Source organism: Rhineura floridana, chromosome 4 (genome assembly GCF_030035675.1).
Source record: "Rhineura floridana isolate rRhiFlo1 chromosome 4, rRhiFlo1.hap2, whole genome shotgun sequence".
Classification (NCBI taxonomy): domain Eukaryota; kingdom Metazoa; phylum Chordata; class Lepidosauria; order Squamata; family Rhineuridae; genus Rhineura; species Rhineura floridana.
This window is the reverse complement of record NC_084483.1, coordinates 8,046,042-8,058,562: the sequence shown is the minus strand read 5'-3', so window position 1 is coordinate 8,058,562 and position 12,521 is coordinate 8,046,042. Positions and strand designations below refer to the sequence as shown.

At 41.0% G+C, this 12,521-nt stretch overlaps 1 protein-coding gene across 1 annotated transcript in view; it reads left to right on the top strand.

The window, feature by feature from the left end:
- The window catches only part of SUPT3H (SPT3 homolog, SAGA and STAGA complex component), a 390,566-nt gene that overhangs the window by 121,148 nt on the left and 256,897 nt on the right, over positions 1–12,521 (top strand). The gene's annotated exons all lie outside the window — the stretch shown is intronic.

Sequence of the window (12,521 nt, the reverse complement as noted above, 5' to 3'; positions counted from 1 at the left end):
AGGAACCATTGATAAGCACTCTTTCAGTAGCCAACTGTGTATTCACCTGATAGTTGTTGATCCAGCCCACATTTAACTGGCTTGGTAATTAGAATATCATGGGGCACTTTATCAAAAGCTTTGCTGAAGCTGAGATATATCATGTCCACAGCATTTCCACAGTCTACAAGGGAGGTTACCCAATCAAAAAATGAGATAAGATTAGTCTGGCCTGATTTGTTCTTGATAAAACTGTGTTGGGTTCTAGTAATCACTGCATTGTTTTCAAGGTGCTTACAGACTGACCTCTTTATACTCTGCTCCAGAATTTTCCCAGGGATTTATGTCAGGCTGACTGGTCTGTAGTTCCCAGATTCCTCCTTTTTGCCCTTTTAAAGATAGGGACAACATTAGCCCTCCTCTAGTCATCTGGCACTTCATTTATCCACCACGGTTTTGCAAATATAATCGTCAGTGGTTCTGAGAGTTCTTCAGCCAATTACTTCAATACTCTAGGATGTAGTTCATTGGACCGTGGAGATTTGAACTCATTCAAAGTTATTAGGTGTTCCTTGACCATTTGTCTATCAATCTCAAACTGAAATGCTGCCCCTTCAACTTCACATTTCTCAGGAGGGTCATGGACCCTCTTTTGGGAGAAGACTGAGCCAAAGTAGGAATTGAGCACTTCTGCCTTTCCTTTGTCATCTCTTATAATTTTGCCATCTCCATTGAGGAACTGTGCCACCATTTCTTTTATCTCTGTTTTATTATGGATGTACCTGAAGAAAGCTTTTTTGTTGCTTTTAGCATCCCTCGCTAACCTCAGCTCGTGCTCAGCTTCCTGATGCCATCCCTGCAATTCTGTGCCACCTATCTGTACTCTTCCTTTGTGGCCTGACCTTCCTTCCACTTTCTGTATGTGTCCTTTTTGTTTTTGTTTTCAGGTCATCTCTAAGCTTTCTGTGAAGCCACATGGACTTCTCCTGATGTCTTCCCCATTTTTTCCTTGATGGAATTGCTTGCCATTGTGCCTTTAGAATTTCCTTTTTAGAAACTCCCACTCATCTTGGACTCCTTTTCTCATCAGGGTTGTTTGCCATGGAACCTTACTTAACATTGTTCTGAGTTTATTAAAACAGGCTTTCCTGAAATTCAGGGTATGTGTATGGCTACTCCAGCTTTTGCTTCTGTTAAAATCAAGAGCTCTAGTATAGCGTGGTCATTTCCCTCCAGTGTTCACGTAAGTGCCATTTCATCCACCAAGTCATCTCTGTTGGTTAGAATCAAGTCAAGGTTAGCTGATCCTCTAGTTGCTTTTTCTACTTTATGTAGGAGAAAGTTATCTCCCACACAAGTCAGGAATTTCTTGGAGGGGCTGTGTTTGGCAGAATTTGTCTCCCAATAGATATTGGGATAATTGAAGTCCCCCATTACTATGAGAACATTTTTATCCTAATGGGTATCAATTTGATATGCAAGCAAACTGGTTGTGTCTATGGCTTGATACACGCTATTAGGAAAATTATTCATGATTATTAGGGGACTTCTGGAATTCTACCACTTCAGGTGGAGGATCATGTTTGCAGTATCATCCCAGCATGCAGCATTATTCTACTACTGGAGCTTCTAGGCATAGTTTAATACTGCTGTTCGTCATGCCAATTCTTCAGTTGTAGGAGCAGTGGTAAACTACTAGTGTAAATACATCCTCACTACTGCACCTTTGATGCACTGAAGGTGATGAATAATATAGAACGTAAAGTTTCCACACTCATCCAAAAGCACTAGAGCACTGTGTGTGCCATTTCCACTATCTAGGTTCTTGGACTTCATGAATAAGTATCACAAGAACGGTAAGGCTGTGCCATAATAAACGCAAATAGCTTATATAGTAAATTGCATGCACCACTGTGAAGGGATGTATAAATTAGTTTTCCACCATGAAATGCCAGATTCAAAAGGCAAGTTGAGTTCTGATGGCAGAGTGTAACTAGTTATGCACAATGTTGTACAACTTTGGAAGGAAGGGAAAAAACATTTCAAATTTTGTGAAAATAACTACATATTTAAGATTTGAGCAATAGCCTTTTATAAAAGGAAAGCCTGTAAATTAAAACAAGAAACTGTAATCTTCTGGAAATTCAGCTCTGGGCATTTGGTAAAAAGCTTTAAGAACATTAATGTTTTAGTTGGAACTGGTGTAGAGGAGATATTATTTTAAACAAAAAAGTCTATAGCTATCTGCTTGTGAGTGTTTCTGAATTACAGTGACGTCCATGATCTTTGGGTCTGGATGAAGATTTGGCTAGAAGTGCTCCACATCCTAGTCTGTTCCCTCTGAATTAGAAACATCATGTGAGAATTATATGTGCTATAATCCACTCCATACTGCAGAATAATAAAAAAGAGTGTAAAATTATAATGTATGGTATAGCATTACAATAATGATGCATTTTACATAATTTCTTTTCTTTCAGTTACGTATATGTAAATATGTTCATGAAAAATGTATGACAAATGAAACTAAAATTAGTTACAAGCTAAAGACAACCATGTTTCATTTGTGATGTTTCCTACATTTAATTTAATATAAAACTTTGAAAAAAGAAAATGTGTTTTTCCTGAGCATGCTATCAGGCAATTAAAATAAATGGTTGCTTTGGTAATCCTAATAAATGAATTAATCCATATCTAGAATTTAGGAATATAAACATTGTAAGATATTTGTAGTTAAAGCAGCAAGTACCTTCAGACATTTTTTTAAAAAAAATATATGCATTGCTTTGAGATTTTTTAAATATTAAAGAGATTCACGTTCCGTGCCCGGGACTTACCGGGCTCAGGGGTGAGTTTGCGGCCGATGCCCGGGCCGCCATGTTGGAGATGCGCGCGCACACGGCGCGCTGGCGCGTGATGCAGCATAGGGGCGGGGCAGCGGAAGGCCATTTAAGGCCACCCCGCCAGCTTCCCGCCGTCCATTTGAATTCTGGCCGCAAGGCCTCAGCAGTGCAGTGCGGCTCCTGTTGCGGCACACGTGGCTTCAGGAGGCTTTTTCTTTGGCCGGGCCGGGTGTTCGGCGGCAAGCCTCCCCAGCCTCCCCGGGAGGTCGAGAAGCAGCGGCAGTGAGGCTGGGCTCTGCAAGGCTTGGCAGCGGCAGCGGGGCGTGCGTGGCAGCTAAAGAAGAAGAATAAAGCAATCATAATGCCAAAATACAATTTAAATAACATCCCAGAAGAATATAAAGATCAAATAAGGAACAGATTCAAGGCTTTAAACTTAATTGATAGAGAACCAGAAGAACTATGGAGTGAAGTCAGAGACATGATCAGCGAAAAATGCAAAAAGACAATACCTCTAGTTAAAAAGAGAGAAAGACCTCCATGGATGACTGAAGAAACTCTTAAAATGGTTAAATAAAGAAGGAAAGCAAAAGCAAAAGGGTATAGAAACACGGTCAGAAACCTAAATGCAATAATACAGCAACTAGTATGTAGGGACAAAGAGAGCTACAGGCATACCCCGCTTAACATCACTTCACTTAATGTCGCCTCGCTATAACGTACATGCTCTATACGTCCCCATACCCCACTTAACATACACGTGCTTTGCAATTACGGACACTTAATGGCATGACGCCGCTGCCATCTAGTGGCGATTGCAGTGCAGGACATGCATAGATGATCGCTTCACTTTAAGTACATTTTTACTTTACATACATGCTCCGGTCCCATTGCGTATGTTAAAGTGGGGTATGCCTGTATTACAATAGTTCTATTTCTCTGTAACATCTGAATCAGGAGAGGCCGTGCAAGCTCTGGACCGCTGCCTGGACTCAGTGGTGGGCTGGATGAGGGCCAATAAACTGAGTCTGAATCCTAGCAAGATGGAGGCACTGTGGGTTGGTGGTTCCCGAGTTCGGATAATTGGTCAGTTGCCTGTTTTGGGTGGGGTTGTACTCCCTCTAAAAGAGCAGGTCCGTAGTCTGGGGGTGCTCCTGGATCCATCTTTGTTGCTAGAGGCCCAGGTGACCTCAGTGGCTAAGAGTGCCTTTTACCAGCTTCGGCTGGTAAGACAGCTGCGGCTGTTTCTGGACTGGGATAGCCTGACCACTGTTGTCCACGCACTGGTAACTTCCAGGCTGGATTACTGTCATGCGCTCTATGTGGGGCTGCCCTTGAGGTTGGTCCTGAAGCTGCGGATGGTGCAAAATGCAGCGGCGAGACTGCTCACTTGGGCAGGGTATCGCCAACATGTCACCCTACTGCTGAAAGAATTGCATTGGCTGCCCATTTGCTACCGGGCCAAGTTCAAGGTTCTAGTTTTGGTGTACAAAGCCCTATACAGCTCGGGACCAGGAAACCTGAAAGACCATCTTACCCCAAGGTCACCCAGTGAGCTTCATGGCTGTATGGGGATTCAAATCCTGGTCTCCCAGGTCGTAGTCCAGCACCTTAACCCCTACACCGCACTGGCTGTCTAAAATGGTTAAAGAGAGAAGGAAAGGAAAAGGAAAAGGAGATAGAAACATGGTTAGAACCCTAAATGCACCTATAAAGCAACTAGTACGTAGGGACAAATAAAACTATTACAATAGTTATTGTATAGAAATAGAAGAGGACAACAAAAAGGGTAGAACAAGAGCCATATTCCAAAAGATTAGAGAAATGAAAGGGAAATTTAAACCAAGAGTAGGAATGTTGAATAATCAACAGGGGAACACACTGACTGACCGAGATGAAATAAAAGGAAGATGGAAGCAATACACTGAAGAACTCTATAAAAGAGATGCAAGGATGACCGATTCATTCACGGAGGAACTGAATGATGAAGAACCAGAAATTTTAGAATGTGAGGTGAAAGCTGCAATAACTGAAAGTCCTGCAAACCTGTCAAAGGCAGCCTGGGGATCTGAGAGACTTTGCTGCCATATACACTCTCACCCCTCACCAGTAGAAGCTCCGCTGTCTGCAACCTCTACTAAGCTGTGGAACTCTCATTTGCAGCCTTGTAAGCCTCCATGATCCCCAACTCAAAATCGCAGCTTTGGGGCTGAGGGAGGTTGAAGGGATTTGACATGGCTTTTTTCCATTTTGAAGGAATAGGGTGGTTTATTTCCAGGCTAGACCAGTGTTATTTGGGGGAGATGATAAGTACAGAAACCTGGGCAATGCTTTCTTTTTCTTTTTTGACATAGCTCTTGGTGAAACTTAAAATACAGAGGACAGCTGAAAGCACTGATGTTTTGAATCAGTTAGGTAAATAGAAATAGTATTGAGGATTCCATCCCTCTCTTGGGAAAGGTTCAGCTGAGCATACATTTTGTGAAAAGTTGAAAGATACAGTTTCTGCATATGCATTCCTTTCAGCAGGTGTAGGGAATCTTCTTGAAGTGGAAGAGGATTTCATAACGTGTTGGGGCGGGGATAGAAGGGAAGGAGGTGGGCAACATAGGAAGCATCCAATAGCATGAAAGGAATGTTTTAATGGAAGGCACGTTCCAAGGCAAAATTCCAGGTCTCACAGTATTATGCATCCTCTGATAATAAATAATTGTAATATTACTTATTATAACATTCAAAAAAAGAACATATAAAGTTAGGAAAAATGCATAGCTAAATGTAGAGAATTGACCATGGCAAAGTTAATCATATTTAAGTACTACTAATTTCAGCATAAGTATCAATTTAAGCTCTTTCATTGAGAGAGTTAGGAAAGTGTGTTTGCAAGAAACAAATTATTGGCTTCACAGAATTTAGTAAGTCTCCTGCTTCCTTTCTGTCTCCTAAGCCCCATTTCCCCACAATTCCTAGTTCTTCTCTGTTCCCTGCTTTTGCATTCCAGTCCCCCATGATTATCAGCACGTCTTGTTTTGGTGTGTGATCAATTTCTTCCTGTACTTCTGCGTGAAATCTCTCCAATTCCTCTTCTTCTGCATTTGCTGTTGGAGCATAGACTTGGATGATGGTTAGGTTAATAGGTTTCCCATTAAATCTCATGGATATAACTCACTTAGACCTTGTGTTATAGGTCTGAATTGTTTTTGCTACATTACTTCTTACTATTAAAGCAACCTCATTTTGTCTTAATTTCTCATTTCCTGCATAAAATATTTTGTAGTTGCCTGATTGAAAATGTCCCAACCCATCCATGTTAATTCACTCATGCCAAGTCTTGTAATGTCGATACATTCCATTTCTTGCTTGATAATTTCTAACTTTCCCTCATTAGTGCTTCTCACATTCCATGTTCCTATTGTGTGCATCGCACAACTCTGGACTCTCCTTTCACATCTGTGTGCATCAGCCTCTGGGCTTCTGCTTTGACCCAGTTGCGTCATTAGTCACAGCGCTGCTGTTGCTTGTCCTTTGTTCTTCCCCAGTAGCTTGGTGAGTGCCTTCAGAGCTTGGAAAAGTTACTTTTTTGAACTACAACTCCCATCAGCCCAATCCAGTGGCCATGCTGGCTGGGGCTGATGGGAGTTGTAGTTCAAAAAAGTAACTTTTCCAAGCTCTGCTTCTGACCTGGGGGTCTCGTCTTCTAGCACTATCTCATGTTTCATTTTGGATACTCTGTTCATAGGGTTTTCGTGGTAAGAGGTATTCAGAGGTGGTTTACCATTGCCTTCCTCTGAGATGCATCTTAGTCTGGTGTCTCAGCTTTGACCATTCCACCTTGGGTGCTCCTGCTAGGAGTCTGGCTTCTTGGTCTAGACTCCTGACGGCATTGTTCTCAGCTTCTTCAACACTCTCAAACCCCTCACCATGTTAAGGTGTGCATCCTAGAGGGGGCTAACAAGTATAAGCCACATATTAAAACTCGCATATTTACAAATGATTTTTCCTACTTTAAATTATCCTTTGCAAACAGCTTTAAAATTTAAACCAATATTTTTCTTCTAATGAGCTTTTGGCATTAGTTTTCCACAAGAAAACATAAAGTCAAAGGCAGCCAACCCATCTAAGCATGTGTTTAAATGAGCTCATAAACTTGCTAAGAGATTTAAGATTGCTGAGTTCAAATTATTTTTAAATTACTAGGGCCTCCAGACACCCTAGGGTCTTATCATTTTTCGAAATCTGCCCTTTTGTATGTAAAATTTCAAGTACAGTGCCGTGAAAAAGTATTTGACCCCTGTCTGATTTTCTGCATTGCTGCATATTTTTGGCACTGAATGTTGTCAGATCTTGAACCAAAACCTAATATTAGAGGAAAGGGACCCTGAGTAAACAAACAACACAAAATTTTGATATTTATTTCATTTATTTATTAAAGAAAATTAAGCAACACCTAGTGCCCCCATATGAAAAAAGTATTTGCCCCGTTAGACTCAAAACCTGGTTATGCCACCTTTTATCAGCAGTGACTGCAACCAAATGCTTCCTGTAGTTCCTGATCAGTCTCTCACAGCGCTGTGGTGGACATTTGGCCTACTCCTCCATGCAGAACTGCTTTCAGTCAGTGACATTTGTGGGTTTTCTAGCATGAACTGCTCCTGCTACAACATCTCAGTGTGGTTTAGGTCTGGAGTTTGACTAAGCCATTCCAAAACTTTCAATTGCTTGTTCCTCAACCATTCTGATGTATACTTGCTTGTGTGTTTCGGATCATTGTCTTGCTGCATGACCCAGCTGTGCTTCAGCTGACGGACAGATGACCTGACATTCACCTGTAGAATTCTCTGAGACAAGCAGAATTCATGGTTCCTTCAGTGATGGCAAGTCATCCAGGTCCTGATGCAGCAAAGCATCCCCAAACCATAACTCTGCCACCACCATGCTTGACTGTTGGTATGAGGTTCTTCATGTGGAATGCAGTGTTTGGTTTTTGCCAGACATAACAGGGCCCATGTTGCCCAAAAAGTTCCATCTTTGACTCATCTGTCTATAGAACATTGTTCCACAACTCTTGAGGATCACCCAGGTGCTTTTTGGCAAACTCTAGATCAGCCTTTCCCAACCGGTGTGCCTCCAGATGCTGTTGGATCACAACTCCCATCAGCCTCAGCCATTGGCAATGCTGGCTGAGGCTGATGGGAGTTGTGGTCCAACAACATCTGGAGGCACACTGGTTGGGAAATGCTGCTCTAGATGAACATTCATGTTCTTCTTAGTGAGGAGTGGTTTCCGTCTTGCTACTCTTCCATGAATCCCATGTTTGCTCAGTGTCTTTCTGATGGTGGAGTCATGAACACTGACCTTGCTGAGGCAAGAGAGAGGCCTGTAGATCCCTGGATATTGTTTTGGGGTCCTTCGTGACTTCCTGGATGATTTTACTCCTTGCTCTTTGAGGGATTTTGGCAGGATGACCACTCCTGGGAAGATTCACTATTGTCTCAAATCTTCTCCATTTGGTCAATATGACTCTGACTGTGGTTTGATGGAGCCCCAGAGCCTTAGAAATGGTTTTGTAACCCTTTCTAGGCTGATATGCATCATCAACAGTTTTCAGAAAATGTTCAGGTATTTCTTTTGATGGTGGCATGATGTGGCTTTGGAACATGTATGCTGGCAACTTCAATCTGATGGTAAGGGCCAAAGTTAGTCAGATTTATCTTAGGCAGGACTGCCCAAAGCAGGCCTGGTTGTTTACCAAGATATTCAAACACCTAGCCCTAATAATCTCTTTCATTGGGTTGAGTTAATGGGGGGGGCAATTACTTTTTCACACAAGGGCATTGGGTGTTGCCTAACATTCTTTAATAAATAAATGAAATAAGTATCAAAATTTTGAGTTTGTTCATTCAGCTTCTCTTTTCTCTAATATTAGGTTTTGGTTCAAGATCTGACAACATTCAGTGCTGAAAATATGCAACAATGCAGAAAATCAGACAGGAGGCAAATACTTTTTCACGGCACTGTAGAAAAGGATGCAGAGAAATTCCGCGGCTCAGTTCAGATGATCCTTCAAACCATGGTTTGGATGATGATGAATGAGCCGTGGACCCATGCTATTCTCCTTCCCTGTCACATGTGGCTTCCTTAAATTTCTTCATTAGGACTAACCTGGAAGGGGGCGAATCTGTGTTGGGAGAATAAAACCTCACATTAGCCTAATTAGGTAAAAGATGCATTTTTAAAATTCTTTTTTGAGCTTATAGTATGAAAAACTGTTTGGAACTTGGCACCACCAAGAGGGTGTTTTGTGATATATTCCCCCTGAGTTGTTCAGCATTGTCTATGCTGAGTGGCAGTGGTATTCCAGGATTTCAGACAAGAATCTTTCCCAGCCCTACATGGGATGGCAAGGACTGACCTTTGTGCATGAAAAGCATGTACTCTTCCACTGAGGTATGGCCCTTCCCCTGGATGTGGGTGACTCCAATTGCGTATATAAATGCCAGGGGATATCTAAGGTGAAAAATGTTTGTGTAAGATGTTGCTAAACACAAGTGTAGAGAGTGGTTTTAGTAAAGGTACCATTGCTGTATTGTATCAAGTGCCAGAAACTGCATAATGGATGTCTTTCAATTTTTTTAAAAAGAGAAACACATAAATGCAAAAATGCCACCCAGCTAGTAGAGATCTTCCTAATTTTACCTGATTGTATTTCTGAAGGAAAATGGCAAGATTTCATAAATTTTCAACATGAACTGCATTTTTGTTGCCAATTTCCATATCCTTCTAAAAGTGCTGAAGCGTGCATTTGCTATTTATGTTTGCAGTAGACTGAGTACACTTTTACTATTTGTGGTTTTAGAAATTGGAAACAACCAAACAGTGGTGCTATGGTCTAAAAAAATAAATTTTAAACAGCTGTGGGACAGTATTTTTAGAATGGTAGAAGTCCCTATAAAGACAGAGTGGTAACCATTCCTATACGTACAGCAGTGTTTACACAGTGAAGCTAGAATTCCATTATCTTCAAACTTGCATTCAGATCATTTGAATAAATTTTAGCCAATGAAAGGCAATCCTTTTGGAGATGAAAGTCATATGAATGCCTTTATGTCACAAGCTTATTGGGTTCTGCTTCAACTTTCCCTCCTCCTATTCTGTTATAAGAAATGCCAGAGTCTGCACTAAGAATAATTCATACTTCAAAGCTGCACTGTGCAAATGAGGGTTGCAGGCTCCCTTTCCCCCTAATTATGCACTTTTGAACTCTATTTAGCTATTTGAAATGCAGCCACAATTAAGAAAATGTGTAAATCCTGTTTTATTTTTATTCAAGTAAACCATTCTAATGTGATGCTGAAAAATACATTATATTATATATAAATTATAATTACAAATAGTTACATAATAATGCACGATGAGCAAATTTACAGATAAGTTCAGATTCCATTTTTGTGCGCTGAAAGGATATGTGTAATTTATATGACTTTGTTGGTTTTGATTTCTAACCCTTTACTAGGAACTATTAAATACAAAAACCTCATCTAATTGCCAAAGAAAACTTTTGGATAAATATTTGGCTACTGATACATTGTGAGTTACACTTTTGCAAGGATATTTCTGAAATGGTGTTAGGGCAGCCTTTCCCAACCAGCGTGCCTCCAGATGTTGTTTGACCACAATTCCCATCTTTCCTGACCGTTGGCAATGCTGGCTGAGGCTGATGGGAGTTGTGGTCCAACAACATCTGGAGGCACACTGGTTGGGAAAGGCTGTGTTAGGGATTTAATTCTTTGGGAACCTAAACAAAATTGCTCCCTGTTTAAAGCTGTATTCCTTGAGCTTGACTGCCCCATCAGCAAGAGGACCTACTCCCTTTCTTGGCTCTGAGTGACTGGTCCTAAAGGGAGAGTGCACAATATGTTATAGCTACATTGCTAAAGTTAGTATTGTGTTCGTTTATTCAAAACACCACCACCCCACCTAACTGTGCATGATAATTTATTAGTGAATTATCACACATGATGAAATACTACTACTACTACCACCACCACCACCACCACTTCATTTTATATCCATCCTTCCAAAGGAGCCAATGGCAGCAAACACGTCAATATCATTAAAAACATCTAAAAACAGTTAAAAACATGCTAAAAACGTTAAAAACAATCACATTTTCTCAGCCATTATTAATCTTATTTCAGCATCATTACTTCAATGTTTGTGATACCTTCAGATATTTGCAATACCTCAGAAATACCTCTAGATATTTCTGAGACTTAAGTTCCACTAGTGGAAAATGGGCAATGACTTCCCTCCAAATAATATTGGGATAAGTTCTCCACGTCCAACAGTGTTTGACTTTTTTAAACAGCAGCTTCCCATTCCACCTGGCAATCTTCTTTTGAAACTGGTAGGCATTTCAAAATCAGTTTGTGATGTCATGGGGGTCTGCAGTTCAGTTATTTCCTCCCATTCTAATATATGGTTCTGGGGGGAAATCACTTTCATTGGATAATACTTTTATTTTCTTGTTTTTCTGATTAACATATAGAGCTTAAGGGTTATATTCAACTAAGTCCTACTCAGAGGAGACCCATTGAAATTAATGGAACCTAAATTAGTAATGTCTTAATTTCAATCAGCCTACTTGGAGTAAAACTAACATTGAATACCACCCTAATTGTAGAGAAATGAACACAATGTTACTGAGTGTTTGTAAATAACATTGCTGTTAACAATATTACCAAATTCTACTACATAACATTGTTTAAATTGTCGTCACTTCATGACTGTTACACACTCTAATCTGAAGAAGTTGACATCCCCTGAGTTTGGATGCTTAGTATGCATTTCATTCACAGAAAAAGATAGATCAAGCAGAGAATCCTGCTGGCAGATGGGTGTAGGCAAATGTCACAATTTGCCCCTTCTCTTACTCTCACTCCTGTTGTTCCAGAAGCTTCCACAGTCCATAGAAGCAGAATTGGGGGGTGCTACAGAAGGGGCTTGGGAAGGTGGAATTGTTAAAAGTTATTTGCTCTCTTCCACCAGTGAGAACATCACAGGAGCAGAACTTCGAACACACAGGCTGGCAGGAACAAAATTAGGCTCCCAAATACAGTGTTCTCCACTCTGTTGTGTTAGTGGAGCAAGTGTGTTAGTTAACTGTTTGCAAGGTGCGTCCCACAGTATAGTTGCCAGACTTTGTAACTGTATTTTGGAGCTAGTAGCAGCAGTATTAAATACCTAGGACTCCTGGCCCAGGCCTAAACCTGTTAATTTTTGAAATAGGTTTGTCTCCACTGATGTGCCTCAGTTACTAAACTGTTACTAAAGTCTTATTCAGCCTCATGCACAGACTGAATGTGTAGAGGGAGAACCTGCCTCTTTGCTGGCATGGCTTCTAGCTTCATCTCACTGGACATTGTTGTTTTAAGTGGGATGTTTGCAAAGGTTCGCCTGTGTGCTTATAGCTGTATTCATATAACTAGTGGTGGGAATCCAGTGGTCTCCAATTTCCAACAGCCCCAGCGAGCATGGACAATAGATGATGGGGGGTTTAGTCAGCAATATATAGAGGGCCAAGGTTCCTCATCCTTGATGTACGCCCTTCTTTGTTGATACCCCACTGAATGTGGAGATGTAAGAGTAGGGCAGGGCAGTGAGCAGCAAGGATGTTGGGAATAGTGCAAGTAGGTGTGG